This window comes from Diabrotica undecimpunctata, chromosome 4, assembly GCF_040954645.1.
Source record: "Diabrotica undecimpunctata isolate CICGRU chromosome 4, icDiaUnde3, whole genome shotgun sequence".
In the NCBI taxonomy this organism is placed as follows: Eukaryota; Metazoa; Arthropoda; class Insecta; order Coleoptera; family Chrysomelidae; genus Diabrotica; species Diabrotica undecimpunctata.
The window spans coordinates 24,851,856-24,874,446 of NC_092806.1; the positions used below are offsets into that span (position 1 = coordinate 24,851,856).

At 34.9% G+C, this 22,591-nt stretch overlaps 1 protein-coding gene across 1 annotated transcript in view; it reads right to left on the reverse strand.

The window, feature by feature from the left end:
• Positions 1-22,591, reverse strand: part of LOC140439328 (knirps-related protein-like) — a 594,429-nt gene that overhangs the window by 350,301 nt on the left and 221,537 nt on the right. The gene's annotated exons all lie outside the window — the stretch shown is intronic.

Genomic DNA, 22,591 nt, shown 5'->3' on the forward strand with positions numbered 1-22,591 from the left:
TTTTCTTCAAAATTTGTAATGTCCTTTTTTTATGGGAAAATGAGTAGCAGTACAATTAATAGTTACAGTTAAAGTAATTTTTGAAATGTTGCCTTTGTATCCAGTTGTACCTATTCCTGTTTTGTAAGAAGCCAAGCCATAGTGCCATTTCAACCTTTGTTTGTAGTCATCATTCCAGACCATTGATGCAGTCCAGTTCTCCCAGAAATTGTAAGTTCCAGCGAGGTCCGATTTACAAGTAAAAGTTCATTTTGGTGAAATCAGAACTTTTTCTGTGATTAAATTTCAAAGTAAAGACAGACATTTTTTTAATAATAATAATAATTGCTTTCAGAGTTTTGTAGCAACAGAGTTTGTAAATGAATAGGACATATTATGTAAGTTTTTTCTTCTTTATTATTTTGGTATAAATCTTTGTAACTAATAATATAGTATTTTTTTGTGCCATCTGTATTTTTGTAACTGTTTGTGGTGACACAACAATAAATGTTTGATTTATTTCTCTAAATTATTTTTGTTTGTTTATTTTAGAAAAGTCTCCTAACCCCTTTTTGTGTTCTTTATTTTAGGAAAGAAGAGCCTTTTTTCCTTTATCCAGCAAGATTAGGATTCTTCGAAGCGGCGTCCTTTTTCAAATAGTTAGAGGTCTTTCTTGTTGTTTTGTCCGTTTGTCCAGGAGATTTCTGTAAGTACCCTCTTTATGTTTCATTTTGTAGTGGCCCCAATCCTACCCCTTGCCATTCACTTATCCACGACCCAGGCTCTCCAAATAAGCCCTGAGTGCCGTTCGTTTATTTTGCTTGCCCTATCTCCACCCAGTAACTTCTGTCCCAATCTTCAACCCTCTATAATATTACCCTATGTGGTAGGCAAATATATTCGTTACAGCATTTCTATTTCCTTTCGTATGTATTAAAACACAGAAAAATATTTTTAATCTTTTTGCGTGGCTGAGATTGATAATATAATCATTTTAAGTTTGTTTATATAACACAGATGGTATTTCTTTGACGTTGATTCCGCTTAATATTGGGCGTCAAATAAGTATCCACTTAGATTGCTGAGAAAGTTATGAGGGGAAGCGAACGATTTTTAAAAATGATGTCACTCGGCAAAAGACCACGATACGAGTCAGATCGTTGTTTAGTCCGAATTTTTCTTTTTTAAAGTCGTAATGGTTTTTCGTTATTCGTTTTTTTTTGTCATCGGAAATTGGTTAGTAAGCAGTGAAGTGTAAGTTAAGGAAGATATTGATTCGGAACAATTAGGTTGCGGCGTGTAGTCCTTTAAAGCCGGCATTTTTTTTTTGTGGAGAGATATATTTGTTAAGTTAATCACCGATTTGTTGTGCTGTGTCCTATGGAGAAGTTTTGTAAAGGCAGCTTTAGAACAATTTGACAAGGTCTGCATCGTTTTAAGCAGGGGCGTTTGAGAGGCCGTGTTTTGAAGATTGCAGTTTGTTGTCATCCAGGATAATCCGAAAGATAATCCAAGATAGCCCGAAACTTTCCAAGATTTGTCCATCTTTACGTTCTATGGTTACTTCAAACCAATTTTAGCTTGTGTGGGACATAATTGTGTTTGTTTGCAGTGTTTTGGTTCAATTCCGATCCCAAACACTTTCTTAGAGGAAATACATCAGCCAGAGTGATATAAGGCACATACTTTTTGTTAAAATTTGTCTAACTAAAAATAGACATTTTTCATTAATAAAAAAATTTTGAAGAAAAAAAGGAAAAGACAGTTAAGATTTGATTTCACGTATAGTGCGCCTGTATATCCGCTTATATGTGTTTCGGCATAATAGGCCTCTTCAGAACGGCTTTCAAAGTCGCTCTGAACGTGAAAATAAATCTATTCTGTCTTAGGAAGTAACTCTAACATGACTTCGAATGGACGCAAATAGCGACATCTGATATAAAATCCGTAAACTAATTTTCGAAACCAAATTCAGATTTTTGCTTTAATCTGTGCCTTCTAAGAATTGCAAGGCAAAACAGACGTTGATAAAGATGTTATTATAGACTTGGGGAATCTAAAATTTGCATTCCACAACATATCTCCTCAACTAAGCAAAAATCCTAGCGAATTGGTTTCTAGTACTCATACAGAGTAAATCGGAATAAAAAGGAAAAGACAGTTAAGATTTGATTTCACGTATAGTGCGTCTGTGTATCCGCTTATACGTATTTCGGCCTAAAAGGGCTCTTCAGAGTACGAGTACTAGAAACCAATTCGCTAGGATTTTTGCTTAGTTGAGGAGATATGTTGTGAAATGCATATTTTAGATTCCCCATGTCTCTGATAACATCTTTTTCAACGTCTGTTTTGCCTTGCAATTCTTAGAAGGCACATATTAAAGCAAAAATTTGAATTTGGTTTCGAAAATTAGTTTAAGTATTTTAAAAAAATATTGCTTTCATGACAAACAAAAAAATTATAAATAAATAAAATTATAAGTTTTATGGATTAGCTGATTGTCATATTAGTTAAATGCAATTAATTTTAAAATTTAATTAATACTTCAAAAAGGTTTGATATTTCATTTCTACATGACAGTCAGCATTATCCTTTTTTTTGACAATTGGTACATAACCATAAATTTGAATTGTTTTGTTTAAAGGTTAACCTCAATGTAAGCTCCGTTAAAAAATCTAGATATTTTCATTTGAATAATAATTTAAATTCTTATAAGTGTCTCAACTTCTGGAGCTTGTTGTAAATCGTTACAAATAGCGCCATTGTGAGTTTTGTTGATAAATTTTTTAATATTATTTGTATTAACTATTGATGTGAACTAATAATAAATATTTAATGTTTCTCTCTAAACCAGGAGTTGTAGAATTATTTCCTTTAAAAAGATTTTCGCCTATTAATTTTTTTTTAGAAAAGAAAAGCTTTTCTTTCCATCCAGATAGAAGATTCTTTTAAACGGCGTCCAAATTCAAATAGTTTAGGAATCTTCTTGTGTTTTGTTGCCCAGGAAATCTATGTAAGTATTTTTTGATTTCTTTCTTTGTAGTTACCCCATTCAGTCCCTCTTTTATTCACTTACTTACAACCCAGCTCTCCAACCAAACTAAGAGTAGCCGTTCGCAGACGTTTCGGTTTGTCTGCTTACCCTATCTCCAGCACAGTAATTGCTCAGTCTCCACTTTCGACCCCCTATAAGTGATACCCAATGTGGTAGGCAAATTATACCGCTACAGGTTAGTAAGTACGGTACGTGTGAGAGTCAACTGCGCACAAGTAGGAGAGGGTCATTTTAGTTACTGTGCAGGATAACACGAAGAAATCCGTTTGCAAGACCTCCTTTTAGGGGAAATGGGCTAAGATGTACTCTTCTTCTCTGAATTTAACACATGCCAGCCATCCCTAGGAATGGGTTAACCTGGTAGGATTTTTAGAAAATGTCCACCCTCAGATAAACAAAAAAACTAATATTGTAAAGAAAAGTCTTGCAAAAAATATCTTGCCTATAATAATCCTAAAAATAAAAACAAAAAATAACTAAAAATCTAGTTAAAACAGTCAAAGGAAGCAATGGAACTTAAACTAAAAGAAAATTTAATATAAATAATTTAAAAATCCCACCAATGATAAAAAGGTTAATATAATCAGAAAGAAATAACAGAAATACAATTCAAAACTGTAAAACAGGTGTTCTCAATCCAATTTTCTCGATCATAAAACTTTGTGGCATAAATAAGGATCACTTCTCGTTGAATTCGGAATCATTTACATCTAAATGGCCCTTAATGTGTTACCCTTCTACTCGATGTCATTTAAACGATTATTACGTGCATGATAAATGCTTATGTAGACTTCGAAATCGAATTCGGATTCTTTTTTTTTTCTTTTTGGTGCATTCTGTGGCGGGCAATATGGATATATAACCGTTTCACATGAGGCTTAAGTCTCAAACTGAAATAACTACTTGTAAAAATGGTTTCTCACATTAAAACGTACGTTATTTGTAATATATTAGCAGTTAAGTAGTAAAAAAAAGGGAGATAAGAAAATTCCTTTTACTTTATAAAAGTGTTGCATACCTTTATATACATCATCATCTCATTGAAACTGCAATATAATATAAGTTTAAATAAAGTCCACTGATTACTAAACTCAAGAAAAACTGAAACAAGAAATTAATGCAAACCTAGAATCCATACCGGAATCAATTGATGGTGATGTAGAACAACAGTGGCAATTCTTTTAAAATGCAATTATCGAACCAAGTCGCAGAGAACTCACAACAACCAGATGCAAGAAAGGAGATTGGATGACAGAAGAAATCTTGGAAATGATGGAGGACACAAGAAGGCAAAATAATATCAACATAACTCAGTATCAACAGCTGCATAACCAAATAAGAAGGAAAATAAGAGAAGCTAAAGAGACTTATTTCGCTGGAAAATTCCAAGAAATAGAAGACTTACAAAACAAATATGATAACTTCAATCTCCATAAGAAAGTTAAAGAATTAGCTGGGGTAGCAAAACAAAAAATCTCAAGCATACTATTGGACAAGAAAGGAAACATTTTAGTGGAGACAGAACAAAAATTAGGAAGATGGAAAGAATATATAGAGGAATTATTCCATGACCAGAGACAGGAAAATATATATGAAGATAATCAGAGTAAAGACGAGGGACCTGAAATAACAAAGTCAGAAGTTATGCATGCAGTAAAGTCCATGAAAAATAATAAAGCTGCTGGTCCAGATGAAATACCAAGTGAATTGCTAAAACTGGTTAATGAAAAAAACATAGATCTTTTAGCCCAACTACTGAACACAAACTATTCCACAGGAATCGTTCCACGTGAAACGCTGACATCAACATTTATTTGTCACCAAAGAAAGTAAATGCCAAAGAATGTAGTGATTATCGACCGATCAGTCTAATGTCACATACCTTAAAAACCCTGCTAAAAATCATCCATAATAGAATACACGCTAAGCTGGAGATGGATATTAGTGATTTCCAATTTGGATTTCGGAATGGAATGGGCACAAGAGAGGCACTATTTTCTTTTAACTTGCTGACCCAACGATGTTTGGATGTTAATCGAGATCTTTATGTATGCTTTATAGACTACAACAAGGCATTCGATAAGGTAAAACATGACCGACTTATAGAAGTACTCAAAAACAAGAATTTGGATGTGAGGGATGTAACATTGATATCAAATTTATACTACAGCCAACGATCAAATGTGAAAATTGGAAGAGAAGTGTCAGAAGTAGTGGAGATAAGGAGAGGGGTCAGGCAAGGTTGCATACTGTCGCCGTTATTGTTTAATGCTTATTCTGAAGAAATCATACAAGAAGCTTTGGTAAACGAGACAGTCGGCATAAAAGTGAACGAAAGTTTAATTAACAACATTAGGTATGCCGACGATACAGTCATAATAGCCGACAACTTGGAAGACTTATTAAGATATAGTGGAGAATACGGACTCTCTCTTAACATCAAAAAAACCAAATTCATGAAAATTAGCAATAACAACAACACAAAAGAAATATTAACGGCAGCAGATTGAGAGAGTAAAAAGATATACTTACTTGTGAAAGATAATCACAGAAAATAACGATTATACTGCAGAAATAAGATTCAGAATTGAAAAAGCACGCTCCAGCTTCGTGAAAATGAAAAAGATTTTATGCAGCAAAGATCTGACATTGGCCCTCAGAATAAGGCTAGTTAAATGCTATGTACACAGTGTACTCTACTATGGAGCTGAATCATGGACATTAAACCGGAATACAATAAACCGACTTAACGCGTTTGAAATGTGGACATTTAGAAGATTGTTAAGGATTCCATGGGTAGATAGAATCACGAATACAGAAGTGTTAAGGAGAATAGGCAGAGAGAGGGAAATGGAAAATACAATAAAAAAAAGGAAATTGCAATATCTCGGACATGTCATGAGAGGCGAAAGATACAACATCTTGAGACTCATAATTCAAGGAAAAGTAGAGGGTAGGAGAAGCGTAGGAAGAAGACGCGTTTTCTGGTTGAAGAACCTGAGAAAGTGGTTTGGTTGCAGCTCAAGGCAATTGTTCAGAGCTGCTGCCTCGAAGGTCAGAATAGCCATGATGATTGCCAACTTTCGTCGCGGAGATGGCACTTAAAGAAGAAGAAGAAATTACTCAACACTGAGGGATAGGCAGTTTGAGACCTCAGTGGTTCTTGTATTTTTACAAAACAAGATACTAGTACGTCACGAGTTAGAGGAGTAGGTAGAATGGCAGACTAAGACTTCGAACTGGAACGGAGAAACCGCATCCCTCTTGATAATGGCTCCAAATGGGTGCCGAAACGTCGTGTTTTAAATTCCCAACGCGTTTCTTGAGATTATAGAAATTATAGAAAATAGTGATAGCTATTTTGAATATTTATGAATTTTGTTCAATATATTACAATATATGTTACTTAACTGTCCAGTGTCCGTTTTATAATTTAAAGTGTTTTTATTTTTTTATTGTGATACATTCCCAGAAATAATCTACTTTTGTAGTTAACAATCTGTACCAAAATACAGCCTTGTTATAGTCCAGCAAATGACCGGTGTTTTTATAGTGCTCAACAACAAGTATTTTCTCCCAAGCGGAAATCACTTTTATGTTGTGTGATGCGTTGTTTTAGCTATTGTGATGTTTGGCCAATGTAGCTTTTTTGACATCCTAGACACGGTATTTTATAAGCAACATTGCTTCTATATAAGGTTGGTACTGGGTCTTTAAATTTTAAAAATAGTTTGAAAAAAATCCAGTACCAACCTTATTAAGAATCATCAATATATAGAATATATCAATTTTTTGACATTAACATTTTTAACTTATAGTTTACTGTAGGTAATGTAAATTTATACCCAATTAGTTCTGTGTATAGTAACGGTTTTTGTTTAAAAAACAGATCTTTAAACCTTATACTTTTATTGTAAATCGCAGTCAACTTTGGCCAATCTAAACTCCAGAACTAACAAACCGATCATCTTACTTTTTCATTCTTTTGAAGTGTCTTTCAATGCAATTTTAATATCTGTTTTGAAAATTAAAATCGATCAACAATTATTAAAGTTTTTTAAATTGTTTATAAGCCTAAGATTTAAACATATATTTAAAAAAATTTCTAGACTCTTCTAATTAACGGATTTTAAATTTTTAAAATATGTTTGAAATCATGAATGCTCTTCTATAAGTAAAAATATTTTCAAGTACTTAAAAGTTTTATTAACCTTCATAGTTTTAAAAATTATTCTTTTTTTTTTATTTAGATTGCAAACTGATTTTGCAAAAACTATTAAATCGATTTTATTCGATTATCGATGAAATTTTGTGTGATGATAAAACATATTAAAGAGTTTTATTTCTTGGAATATGAACTCCAAGGTTTGATTTTAGTCTAGAAAATAAATTCACAAAAAAACCTTTCTTTAACTGTTTTTTTTTTCGCATTTTATAGAATTTTTACAATAATGATAATAATTCTTAAGATTTAAAACTAGGTAACATTGTCTTATGTAAAAATTTAATTATAAAACTTTTATGTCCAATACAAAATTAGTCTAAAACTAATAGTTATTGAGATATATACGAAAAAATGAGGGATACTATCGAATTTTTCGAATTCTTTTCATATTTTGATGAATAAAAAGTTAAGCCCACATTTTACAACTCACGCGTAGTGAAATTATCATCTGTAGTGATATTTTTGAGCAATTTATACAAAAACCTACAATTATATGCTTCACACCCAAAAATCGTTATTTTAAGCAGATCTGTCTGGACTAATATTAGAATTCATATTCTGATGATAGTCTACACTATATTTTTCAATTTTTTTTTTTCGCAACGCTTTAACTCATTTAAAGATCTACAGTGCACAATAATCATTCGAGAACCTTTATTCGGAGGTAATCCCTTCAGCTGGCACCTAAGTAAACCGCCAGTCCAACCGTTGCTAGCGGTATCATGCTTGGCATACCATGTTTCGTCTAAAGAACAAATTGTTCGCTTTTGGTCTCGATATTCTTAAATTTTTTCTAAATCATGTAAATCTCAATGTACTATCCTCTTACATTCCATAATAGCCACTCATTTATCGACGATTTTGCATCTGAATCCAAGTTTTCTCAGGCGTCAGCGTAAAGTGGTTTTACGGCAGGTTCTTAACATCGCAACAAGCTTGGTGTATATAATATCAATAGTTGGTTTCACATTTTTTTCTTATTCGTCGTCCGATGTTTTGAACCTGTTACTGAGATATGAAAAGTCTACGCGTTGCGTAGACTTTTCAAATTTATATAATATCTAGATATACTTTTCCTTTAAACACATTAATTATGACATCTTCATTATAATTGTTTTAAAATTCTTTACAATTCGACTTTTACAAATGACTAACGAGTTCACTATGTCACTTTCCAACAACGACCGTTCTGCCCTCATATTTATTTTCATAAACTGTTCAACAAATAGAAAAGCAAATACACAACCTCTAAATGCTCCATGATGTAGGTGCAAATATTGATAAAAGTAATTTTTAAAAGTAAAGAACTAATAATCTGAATTAGTTTCTATGAGGAAAACAAATATATATTTAACCATTGGAAAGTCATACATCCTTGAATGTATATACTGCAAAACGTGAGAATTACAAATATTGGAGTGTACGTTCATGTTTTGTACGTGTTAGATGAAATATGGCTATAAAATTCAGCTATTATTATAGAGGTGAGAAATTTTTACGAAAAGAATAGCACACTTTAATGACATACGCAAATAATTAACAAAACGTAAACAGATCGGTGGGTCAAGTATTTTTTCTGTATTATGTATTGAATGAATATAGACAAGAGCTTATAGAACTAAAAGAAGAAAACTATGATATAAAAAAAATAAAGAACTGAAATAGAAAATGGATAAAATAGAGGAGAGGATGGGTAAAATGAAAAAAAAAGCAAAGAAATACAGACATAAGCAACAGAAAAGCCAAATTAGAGAACGAAAGAATTAAGAACAATATAATGAAACTAACACTTTATTGATCAATATTATTAAGTCGTGTATGGGTGAGGGCTACAGTTTTTTACCATATCTTGTGTCAATATTATTGCTTTAATAATATTTACCGTGTAAGGTAGCCTCAGGGCCCTAGGGTAGTATGGAGAAACCAACCACTCTCGATAACTTAGCCACAAACGAACAGATGATTCCGTGACCAACAAATATGATGAAATTAGATGACTTTGTTGCATGGAACACGTAAATACGGCCCTTAACAGTAGTATAAATTTATAATTTAATTGAAAAAACTGATAAATTTGTGTACATACTAACGACAAATGAAAGAATATAAAAGAAAAGTATTTTTGAAATGTGTAAAAAATTTTATACAATAGAATAAAAATATGCTTTAGTGTCACTGAAAATTATACAATTTTATGGACAAAGCTTACAAAACGTCAGAAAAATAAAAATAACATTTAAAATTTACTAAACTTACAAAAATGTCAATATCACAAAATAAAATTTAATAAAATATACAATCCATTGCAAAATTTCACTAAATTGCCAATTGCATAATAAAACCTTACGAATAAGTTTAAGTTCCTGCATGTGATACCTAAATATATAATGTAAAAATAGTGTTGTATTATTATAAGTCTAATTTATTTATTTATTAAAGGTTCTATTTATAACACTCATACATTTATTAAAGTCTTTATTACTAATTTATATTACACTTAATGAACAAATTCCCCTTCGTTGGCTCAGTGAAGATGTTCGTTCTGTTGTAATGGAAACACCAAATAATAGTAGCAGAGTTTATTGTTGAGACGTACACTATGGGTGTAGACCCGGGATTACTTTGAGTAGAGACTGATGAAGTTGATCGTTGAAGACTATATGTTCGTTGAGTGAATATTGATTGAATGCTTCTCTAGTCAAGAGATATTAGTTTTATATAAATTCTATTTGGGTCAATATTTTTCGCGTACCTAGCGTGATATGTGTATTTAATTTATGTAAATTGTTTAACTTTGTCAGTACTTTTGACTGATGTCCAAATTATTATTTATAATTGACCAAATGTGTATGTAACCTAATTAACTACGTGTGTGTATTTAATAACAAATAGATTCATTCGGTCTACTGGGTGATAAAATTATACTGTCCAATTTCGGATATGAATTATGAAGATTTGATATTGGACATACTGCGGAATCGGGCAATCTGGCCCAAGTGTCAAAGTTTACATATAAGTATTACATAACATAGTAAAATTCAAACATGATAAATTATAAATAGTTTAAGAATAATCAATAATCTTCCAACCGTACCCTAGCTATCAATGTCCGACTCTATCTCTAGATTAAAATTAGGGCAATTGGATGAAAATGTGGAAAGTGGGATGTCAACTTGGGAAGTCGACCGTACATTGTTGTGCCGATTACTAACTAATACAGGTACTTCCTGTTCGTTAGTCTGAGTTTGTGGATTCCCTGAACGACATAGTCGTGCAACAGGACGGTACTTCCATAACGTGAGTATCCCAATTATTACCATTATAGTAATGATCCCGGTGGCCACAAAATAATGCCAATTAGATTCGTGAATCGATCGCCACTGCGTATGCGTCATTTCTTGTTCCAGACTTTCCTCCTCAAGTAACACATGACGTAGCTCTCCTCCTGGTATGTCAAGGTAGGTGTTTAGAGGCGTGTTAAACTTGCGGGGTGTCCTCGCCACCAGTTGGGCCACGGGAGTGATTGGCGACTTCAGGTAACTCGTCACTGCTCTGTCCACCCCACTGCTAGTGGGGAGTAATGTAATATTTTTCGTTTGGGCGATACATTTGGGTGAAAGCTTCAGCTACTAGTATTTTCTTCCATCTTAGTGCTGCTGCCTTTTTCGGCTTTTCCTGTTTCTCTTCTTCCAGTCGTATTAGCTTATGTATGGGTCTTTTAGTCAGTTTCCCGTTTGCCTTTCTCACTGTTACTACTCTGGTTAATCCCTCCGCTCCAGGGTGTGTTTCTGTTACCCTCGCTAATGGCCATCTGCCTGGAGGTGTATCCTCTTCTTTAATTATAACTATTTCTTCTTCTTTTATGTTAGGGTGCGCCTTATGCCATCTATTTCTCTGTTGTAATTGGTGCAGGTATTCCTGTTTCCAAATTTTCCAGAAGTCTCTTTTTATTTTCTCCACTAATCTCCACCTCGTCGGCATCTTCAAATAAGTCGTAAGCTCTTCTTCCCGATTTGGTGATATAATTTCTCTCCCTATAAGGAAGTGAGCTGGTGTCAGGGCTATTTTCCCTTCAGGGTCTTCTGATGACCCACATAATGGTCTCGAGTTCATACATGCTTCTATTTGTGCCAGCACCGTACTCAATTCTTCATATGTTAGAACTGTTTCCCCGATGATTCTTTTCAAGTGATATTTCATTATTCGCACTGCGCTCTCCCATAATCCTCCGAAATGTGGTGCATATGCAGGTATGACATGCCACTGGGTACCTAGTGCCAGTAATCCTTGTTTTATCTCGTCATCTATTTTTTGATTTTCTTTTTTCAACAAATTTGCTGTTCCTACGAATGTGGTTCCGTTATCGCTGTATACGTTGTTGCACTGTCCTCTGCGTGCCGTAAATCTCTTGAACGCTGCGATGAAAGCATCCGTAGACATATCGCTTACTACCTCAAGGTGTACTGCCTTCGTTGACAGACACACAAATACTGAGATGTAGCCCTTATAGCTCCTCTGTCCTCTGCCTCTCGTGGTACTTATTTTTATTGGCCCGGCATAATCTATCCCTGTGTTAGTAAAGGGATGACTCGGGTTCACTCTGTCTTTCGGTAGATCTCCCATTAATTGTTGTGCTGCTTGGCTTTTATACCTCCTGCACCTTAAACATTTTACTAGATGATCTTTCACGGTTCTTCTGCCGTTGATTATCCAGTATTTCCTTTTTATGTACTGTAGTGTTTGTTGTAATCCGCTATGTAGATTTCTTGCGTGACTATCTGTTATAAGTAACTTTGTTAATGCACTATCCTTTGGCAAAATTATCGGATGTTTTTCTCCGTACTTTAGATTCGTGTGTCTCAGTCTTCCGGTGACTCTTAGAATTCCTTGTCTATCCAGGAATGGTACCAATGACGCTAATTTATTTTTCTTGTCTAATTGCTGTTTCTTCTCCAGCTTATTTATTTCTGGTTTGAAGTAGGCGTGCTGTGTGTGCTTTATCACCTTTAATAGCGTTTCCTCTAATTCTTGGACTGTAAGCTGACTTTGTCCATTGTCCTTATTTTTTCTGCATTTGTCTGCAAATCTCCTACAATATGAAAGTACTCTTCTCATTCTTTCTAAATTTGAGAATCTCTCGCATATGTCCTCCTTTATCGTTGTCGTGTGCACCGTTATTTTCGTTTTGACTTCCTCCTCATTTGTCTCTGGTATTTCTTCTGATTCCTGAGTTAAAGTTTTGTTACTAGTCGGCCAAGTTGGTCCCTTCCACCATAGCTCTGCTTCTAATAATTCTGATGCGGTACTTCCACGTGAGAGGATGTCCGCTGGATTTTCCTTTGTATCTACCTTATGCCAATTTTTCGGTCCTATAACGCGTCTTATTTCCTCTACTCTGTTGGCGACGAACATTTTCCACCTTTTTGATGATCCCCTTATCCAAGCCAGGGTTATCGTTGAGTCCGACCATGCATATACCTCAATGTTTTCCCTGTTCAATGCTTGTAGGGTTTTCTTCATTAAATTTGCTAGTAGTACCGCGGCACACAGCTCGAGCCTCGGTAACGTCGTTTTCCCTTTCAATGGTGCGACTTTCGATTTTGCTATCATTAGATTCGTTTTAATTTCTGGGCCTAATACCCTTGAGTAGATTACCGCTCCATATCCTTTCATAGACGCATCTGCAAATCCATGCAGTTCTACTCTGTTTATCTTGCTTAAGTTGTTCCACCTGGGCAATGTTATTTTCTCCAGATTTACTAATTGCGCCTGGTATGTATTCCACCTGCTTTGTTGGTTGCTAGTTAATTCTTTATCCCAACTGGTCTTTTGCTCCCATAATTCCTGTATGAACATTTTCGCCTGAATTACTACAGGTGCTATCCATCCCAGTGGGTCGTATAGTTTTGCTACTTCTGACAGTACGTGTCTTTTCGTTATTTTCTTTGCCGTCGTTATCCCTATTTTGAATGTGATTATATCCTCTTTAGGTGACCAGTGTATTCCTAACGTTTTCCGTACTTCTTCTTGTTTGAATGCCTTCGAGTCTACGTTCCTCATATCCTCCGGTACGTTCTCCATTATTTTTTCTTCGTTGCTCAACCATTTTCTAAGAGTGAAACCTCCTTTTCTGAACAGTTGTATTAATTCCTTTTGGGCTGTTTCTGCTTCCTGCACTGTCTCAGCTCCTCCTAGTATATCGTCTACATACATGTTTTCTTTTACAATTTTCGATGCCAACGGGAACCTCGCTCCTTCGTCTTCTTGTAATTGTTGTATTGTTCTTAACGCTAAAAAGGGTGCTGCGGCCGTGCCGTATGTCACCGTCGTTAAGTTATACTCTTGTATGTGGTCCTTTGTGTCCTTTCTCCACAAAATTTTTTGATATTTTTGGTCTTCTTCTGCCATTCTGATTTGTCTAAACATTTTTTCCAGATCCGCTGAGTATGCTACCTTATTGGATCTCCATCGTAATAGTATATTTGTCAAGTCTTGTTGTAATTTCGGCCCTGTGTGCATAATATCATTCAGGCTTACTGCCGATGAGCTTTTGCTTGATGCATCAAACACGGCTCTTATTTTCGTTGTAGTACTGTCCTCTTTTCTCACTAGATGATGAGGTAAGTAGTACCCATCTCCCTGGTTTTCTGCTATTACCATATGACCTTGGTTTTCATAATCTTCCATGAATTGTCTGTAATTCGCTTCTAACTGTTTGTCTTTTGCAAACTTCCTTTCTAGTTGCATCAATCTGGCGAATGCTTGCTGTTTAGATTCTCCTAACTTTGCGACGTCTTCCCTAAACGGAATTTTTACTTCGTATCTCCCTTCTTCATTCCTTTTTACAGTCTGTCGATACAGTTCTTCACATTCTTGTTCTTCCACTGAGAAACTTGTATCCTGATTTACTTCTTCTAATTCCCAGAAGTTCTTTATTTGTACGTCCATTTCTTGTCTTGGTATCATACAGCATACTTCTGCTTTTATATTCTCCCTTTCTCGTGCTATTCCCGAAACTATCCATCCTAGTTTGGTGTTTTGACTCAGGAGTCCATTACTTATTCTGTGCATCCCTTCTGTCAATATGTAACTGTATTCTTTTACTCCTAGTAGTAAGTCTATCTTCCCTACCTTGTAATATCTTGGATCTGCCAGTATTGCATTTTTCTCGTTATAGTCCGGTAGAATTATATCCTTTTCCGGTAAATTCCTTGTTATCTTCGGTAGTACTAGTGCTTCTATTTCCATCTCGAAGTCACTTTCGTAATGAGTTTCGATTAAAAGTTTCATACTCCAGTTGGCTGTTTTTTCTCCTGACGAGCCTATCCCGGATATGGTCGCCTGTATGGGCTTCCTTGTTGTTCCTAGCGTCGTCGCAGCTTGTTCCGTTATAAATGCGCATTGTGACCCTTGGTCGATTAGTGCTCTCATTATGTGTGAATCTCCTTTCGCATCTCTTATGCGTACCACAGCTGTCGCTAGTAATGCTTCACCTTCCTTATGGCTTGCACAGTTTACTGAATTCTGCCCTCTTTGCTGGTCGTTGCTATTCCTAGGCCCATTGGTATCTTGTGTATTTTCTCGCCTTCCGTTATTTTGTTCTCTGGCGTTGTATGGATTATTATTTCCTCCTCTGTACCTATCAGCTTGGTACCCGTTTCTTCTATTGTTTGAATCTCTTCCATTTCTTTCTTGTGTTTGTTCTCGTTTCGTTTCATTGGAGTTTCTTTTGTTGCTTGTGTTTCCTTTTTCATAATGCAACATATGGTGGTGGTCTCCGCCACAGTGTCTGCACCTATATTGTGAATAACATTGTTTTTCTTTTTTATGTGCTAGGCAGTTTGTACACAATCCTTTTTCTTTTATCATCCTGTTCCGGTCTCTTACATTGAGTTCCTGAAATTCTCTGCAGTTCGGTACTCCGTGATCTCCGTTGCATATCACGCAATGTGTTCTTGGTTTCCTAAGAGATCCTCCTTGCTTCTCTTGTCTTTTTTCTGACTCCAGCAGTTCCAGTGTCTGAAATCTTCGTTGTAAGAATGTTTGTGTCGATTTGTACGTCGGTATCTCTCTACTGTCTCCAATGTGGTTTTCGTACAGCCTCCTAGTTTCATTGTCCCATTTCGTTATGATAATTCGGGCTATCAATGGGCTCCACGCTTCCGTGTCTGTTCCTAACCCTCCTATGGCTTCCAGACTTTCGTGGAAGGTGTCATGTAGTGATTTCAATGCTCTAGCAGAAGATTCCTTTACTTCCTGCGCTAGTAGCATCCTGTCTATTAATTTAAACAATATCATCCTTGGGTTCTCATACCTATCTTTTAGCATGTTCCAGGCCACTTCGTAGTTGGCCTCGGATATGTTTAAGTGTTGTATCATTCTGTTGGCTTCCCCTCTTACTTGAGTTTTTAGGTACTGCATTTTTTCTGCGTTTGATAACTGGTCGTTTTCATGTATTACTTTAGTAAACAGATCGTGGAAAGTTCTCCACGTTTCATATCTGCCTTCATACACAGGGATTTTTACCTGCGGCAATGTCACACCGTTCCTCCTCTGTGTGCTTTCTGGCCGTTGCATTCCTGGCCTTATTTTCTTTAAAACTTCCCTGACTTTCCTCTTTAGATGATTTATTCTCTCTACTTCTCCAATATCTGTAGCGTCCAGTTCCTCATTTACTGCTGCTTCAATCATTAGTGTATTCACCTTTTCCATGTATTCTCTTAACTCTGACTGCAATTCTTCATCCTCCTGCAAGTCTTGTTCATTTTCTGGCCGTATTAATTCCTCGATTCTTTGTTTTCTTATCTGTATCTCCTTTACTTTCGGTGCTTTTCCTCTTTTCAGCACCCTTCCATATTCTTCCAACAGGGTTTTCCCCTCAACGTATGTCTTAAATACCTGATCATAGTATTTTGTTTCAAAATATTTTTCTTTCGTTATACCCCCTTCTAGCAGCTTTTCGTGGTTATTTAAAAATTTTGCCCAATATTCTTCTAATTTTTCCTGTCTATCCCGGATGTATTGTTGATTTTTCCGAGATTGGGAATCCTTTTTTGTATTTGAAACGAGTTTCACTATTTCTGTTCCTATTTCCGCTTGCTTAACGTATAGACTCTCCATGATTATTTTAAAAATTTTTACATTCAGCGGTAAATATATTAGACAATACTAAATGTACGTTATGTATTAAATAAGTATACCTGTATTATAACACTTCCTTTTCTATCGGAATGTGCAATTTAGCGAAATATGAGTTTGACCTTGCCTGCTGTGCTATTCTTTGCATTGAGGTAGGTCAAGATGTAATCCACACACTCTTATAATGATATATATACATATATATATATATATATATATATATATATATATATATATATATATATATTGTTATCAAAATAAATGAAATTATTTGCTACGTAATTATTTTAATTTTTCGAAATAAAATATTTAATTGTAATTAAAAGCAAGCTATATGTATGAACATTTCTTTTTTCAAATTGTCATACAAAATTACTATTTAGTTAATTATAGTTGTGAATGACGTTTATTTTTGTTTTATCAATTCTCTGTATTATTTAAATGGTATGCATTCTAAAGTACATTATTATACGATTGATTGATTGATTGACTGATGAGTGGAGATTGTTGTTCTAAATTGTTAAATTGTAATAAAAAAACTTGTTAAATTGTAAGATTGTAAAAGTTGGAAGATTTTGTAATTATTCAAAAACTTACGGTTTTTTGTGTTCTTAGACGTTGAGGATCCCTCGCTTCTGGTGGGTTCTGCAATCGCTCCTGTCCTTTGGCTGCTCTGCGGCTCTAGTATGGCTCTCGGCTTTGGTACTGCTCTCGGCTCTAATATGGCTCTCGGCTTTGGTACTGCTCTCGGCTCTAGTATGGCTCTCGGCTTTGGTACTGCTCTCGGCTCTAGTCTGGCTCTCGGCTTTGGTACTGCTCTCGGCTCTAGTATGGCTCTCGGCTTTGGTACTGCTCTCGGCTCTAGTATGGCTCTCGGCTTTGGTACTGCTCTCGGCTCTAGTCTGGCTCTCGGCTTTGGTACTGCTCTCGGCTCTGGTACCGCTCTCGGCTCTAGTATGGCTCTCGGCTTTGGTACCGCTCTCGGCTCTAGTATGGCTCTCGGCTTTGGTACCGCTCTCGGCTCTAGTACCGCTCTCGGCTCTAGTATGGCTCTCGGCTTTGGTACTGCTCTCGGCTCTGGTACTGCTCTCGGCTCTAGTATGGCTCTTGGCTTTGGTACTGCTCTCGTTCTCCCGGGTCTAGTGGTCTCTCTCTGCTACTGAGGGTGTTGCTGGCGTGGACTGTATAGGCTCTCTCAAACTTCCTTGAAGTATTCTGTTTCTCGATAGGACCATGAACAAATTCCCCTTCGTTGGCTCAGTGAAGATGTTCGTTCTGTTGTAATGGAAACACCAAATAATAGTAGCAGAGTTTATTGTTGAGACGTACACTATGGGTGTAGACCCGGGATTACTTTGAGTAGAGACTGATGAAGTTGATCGTTGAAGACTATATGTTCGTTGAGTGAATATTGATTGAATGCTTCTCTAGTCAAGAGATATTAGTTTTATATAAATTCTATTTGGGTCAATATTTTTCGCGTACCTAGCGTGATATGTGTATTTAATTTATGTAAATTGTTTAACTTTGTTAGTACTTCTGACTGATGTCCAAATTATTATTTATAATTGACCAAATGTGTATGTAACCTAATTAACTACGTGTGTGTATTTAATAACAAATAGATTCATTCGGTCTACTGGGTGATAAAATTATACTGTCCAATTTCGGATATGAATTATGAAGATTTGATATTGGACACTTAATAATTTATTATACCACTTGCGTTACATTTTAAACGCGGCGCGAGCTTCAAAAAGCTAACTGTTCCCTTACAACGTTACCAATGCTGGTCTTATCCGGCCTGCCTGGAAATTTCGAGTCGCGGGTGACTCATCATAATTCAAGTCTTTTGGCGAAGGGACTAGAGGTTTCAGTCGTCAGGTAAACAAGTCTTGCACTGAGCACCGAAATGACTAGAACAGAAAAGATATTAGCAATAAACATGTTTACAGTTTTGAGTCATATGACACGTCATTATTTATCGTAACAATAGTTTAGTTGCTAGCACCTAAACGTACTGGAATTTCTTAGTTATTCGTTAAGAAACTCTTCCACTGAATAATATGCTCTTTCAGATAGATAGGCTTTTGTCAATTTACGGAACTTAAGAAAAGAAATTGTAGATTTAAGTTGCAAAGGGATATGGTTGTATAATTTTTTTGCCGAATATAATATAGATTTCTTTACTAACTCTTTGGAAGGGATCGGTTAATAGGTACACATCAAAAGTTGAATTTCTGGTGGAGTAGTCATGAATAGGTCTATCTGGAAAAACATCTAGGTGTTTACGAATTAAGCAAACAGTTTCTAGAATATATAAAGAGGGAAGAGTTAAAATCCCGTGATTTTTTAAGTAGCTTCTACAATGTGTTATTCTACTGGGGGCCAAAAAATACCGTATTGCTCTGTTTTATAATTTAAAAATAACCTCATGCGATGTCAATGAGACTCGAACAAAGAAAAATATGTTATTTTAGAAGATTGATTGATTGATTTCCTTCGAAACAGATCGTATTGCATAACAGGCTGAGGCTAGTTTCTTACTTAACAAATCGATATGAAGGGACCATTTGAGGATGCTACCTATAAAAATACCAAGAAATTTTACAGAATCATCGACTCTAATCTGGCTGTTATTAAGCAGCAATGGTTAAAGAGCTCTTTTATAGGATAATGCTACTGTCTTATCCACGATAAAAGAGAGTAAATTAGAGTTGGAGCAGGTTTTTATTTTAAGTATATCAAAAGGTATAATTGCATGAAGAGTTGCAATATTAGAGGTAATACTTGTATCATAAGCAGAAAGAAAAATTTTTCCAAGGATGTTTAAGTTAGTGATGTCATCTATAAAGATAAGGAAAAGTAGAGGACCCAGTACTCAACCTTGTGGTACTCCACACGCAATGCTTTTGTGACTAGAGTCAGTATCATTTGCTCTAACTAGTTGGTTCCTACGGAGCACACTAGTTCGCTCCCAAGGTCAAAAAACCCTCTTAATTACATACTAGTTCGCTACAAAAACCATAACCTAGTTCGCTCCCGTGGTTAAACGGATTAAGTATTTATCTATTAAGTTCTACGAAAATTAACACCAGGAAAATAGGTACTGCGGCTTTTGTACTTTATATTAGAAATTATATCAAATATTGGTAGTTACATATTTATATAAATACAGTGATAAGCGCGCTAATAACCGGCAAAATAACGCAAACGATGGAAAACATATGAAGTTGTAAGATAAAAGAGATGAAACTAGTAGAGATGAGAAATTTAGCGATAGTAACCTATAAATTTACATTCTATTCACTTTTTCCCACCTTTAGACGTGTCAGAGGAGGATGTCAACTAAAACTGTCACTGTCACAGCGGTAGTTTCCAAACTCTTACGTCTAAAGGTCGGAAACAATAAATGAAGTGTAAATTTATAGGTTCTATCGCTAAATTTCCCATCTCCAGTAGTTCCATTTCTATTTATCTCACAACTTAATATGTTTTTCATCTTTTGCGTTATTTTGCCGGTTATAAGCGCGCTCATTACTGTTATGTATTTTGAAAAATGTTAGTGATTGATTTAGAAATTATATGAAAAATTTTGAATTGGTTTTAAAAATTACTGAAATAATTTTTGTGCCTATTCCAAAATATAGGTATAATAAAAAAGCAATACAGGTGTAAAAACAAACATAATGTGGGATATTCTCTACCATTACAAAATTAAACAAATATAAAATAAAACGAGGCACTTTTCTTGATTTTACAGAACTTCGTATTTTTATATAAGTGTCAATTTGAATATCTTTTATACCTTCTAAAAATTGAAATATATTAGGGTGCGGATTGTAAAATAACGAATTAAATTTAGAATAGAAACTTTCACAGGCATTGATTGTACTCTCAAGTGATGAACTGTTTTCCGCCCACATCTCAGGAGGGTGCATTCTGCCTCTTCAGAAATATAGTTGTCCACCAAGTAGTCAGCAAATTGTTGTACTGCTTGGTATTGTGCTGGTAATATTTCACTGAAGTCTAAAGCAAAACACTCACTTACTTCTAATGGATCAAGGAAAGGTAGACCAAACATATATCTAAGGTATTATAAATATATCAATTGCAACTTCTGATAAGGAAAAACCCAATCAAATATTGAATAAGGGAATATGAGCTCTAACATCATAATACTTTAGTGATATTATCGTTATAATTTTAATATTTTTTTAAGTAAGAAGTAGTGTTATATAAAAAAAGACTCATTGTTTTTTAAACAATGATGGTAGTATTGTATTAATAGGTAAATACAAAGTTTAAGAAGACATTATTCAAATATATTTTCTAAGAAATATATGGCCGGAGCGAATTTACCTATGTCCCTTTTCTGTGGGGTATTAAAATCTAGCAGACTACCCTGCTATACTCCCAAAACCCGGGAAACTATTATTATTAAAATCTGACCTCGGAAGCGAACTAGTATACACACGTTTCCTGAGGTAAGATTGGAACCAATTCAAAGAAGTACCTCGAATTCCGTAGAAATTTAGTTTTTATTATCAAAATGTCGTGATTTACACAATCAAAAGCTTTGGCATAGTCACAAAAACAGTGACAATGTAAAGATTATTGTTTAGTGTCCGATAGACCCGAAAATGTTGTTTTCATTGAAATAGGACATAAATGGGGCTTTTATAAGTCTCTCAATAATTTTGGATAGGACCGGTAGTAAGACAATAGATCTATAGTTGCAGACATTATTGCAGCTTTTCCACCACTCTTATGAAGAGGAATAATAATAGCTGTCTTTAGGCACTCTGGAAATATACCTTTTTCAAAGGAATCATTAATTACTGAGACCAGGACTTCAAAACATTTTATGTGAGATTTAAGAAAATTTTGGTGGATAGTCCATCTACTACAAGAAAGATAGGAAATAGGATCTTGTTGTGGCAAAATAGTTGATGTTATATTTTGACTCACATTAACGAAGTATTCATTTAGATTTTCAGGGTTTGGAAAATATAATGTTTGAGCTGTGTTAGTGTTATTTCGAAGATCGTTTAATATAGACCAAGTTTCTCTTGCAACATTTTTGGAGCTTCCCAGAAGATTCTTAAAGTACATTTCTTTAGCTGTTTTGATAAGTTTCAGATAGTTTTCTCGGTACTTGGAAATATATTTAGTGACAAAGACGTTGGTAGTAAATTTCTTGATCTATAGTAGTGAACGCATATTCTTGGCTGATATGGGGATACTTTTGGTAGTCCAGCGTTTGTGATGTTTTGACTTAATTGTAATTAAATGTAATGCCTTATTGAAAATACAGACAAGCCCATCTAAAAAATCACTGAAATTATAGTTCACTTCCACAGAGGGAGAGCACCACCCAGAAGTCAAGCACAAGTTTTTGAATATACGAAAGTTCTGAACGGAAAAAATCCTACCTAAATGTTGGGTTTACGAGGATTGTTTTTTAAGAGTGTTAAACTTGATATACACTGCTTTATGATCAGATAGTCCTGCATTAATAATTGTAGAGCGTATGTCAAAGGGTGAGAAATCTGAGACAATATAAACAATTATGGTAGATGTTGTTTTAGTAATTCTTTTAGGAGAATTATCGTGAATTTAATTCTTAGCTGAGCGCCTTCGGCTAACAAAGCCATTCTTAGAGCTATGGTCAAGTTTATAAAGTACCAACCACTACTAAAGAGGGATCCCATTAGTCGAAAAATACAAAATTTTTCTTTAAAAGTTGTAAAACTTAAATGAAAATGAAAAACTTTAATACACATTAAACGCCACAAAAACCACATTAAAAATTTGTTTATGCTACGGATGAAAGAACCCGACCATTTGGATGGAGACAAAGAGGCAGACAAAATGAGAGTCATTCTATCGGCCGTATTTTGGGCAATATGTGATCAATTTGATTTGTACTCTGCCCATCTGGAGAAATCCACGTTAGGTACTTTATGTGTAGTTTTATGGTCAAATTGTGTACTGATTACTTTCTTAATATAAAATTTCCCCGAATGTTATGTGTCGATATATTTCTTCACTACCGACTTAGCATTGAAATTCAGGGGTATGTTTTTTATCGTATTTCAGTATCTTCTCTATTATTTCTCCTAAATTTCCGTAAAATTCAACTTTTATTTTCCATCCTTTTCTGCAGTATGACTATAGTATGAATAATGTAC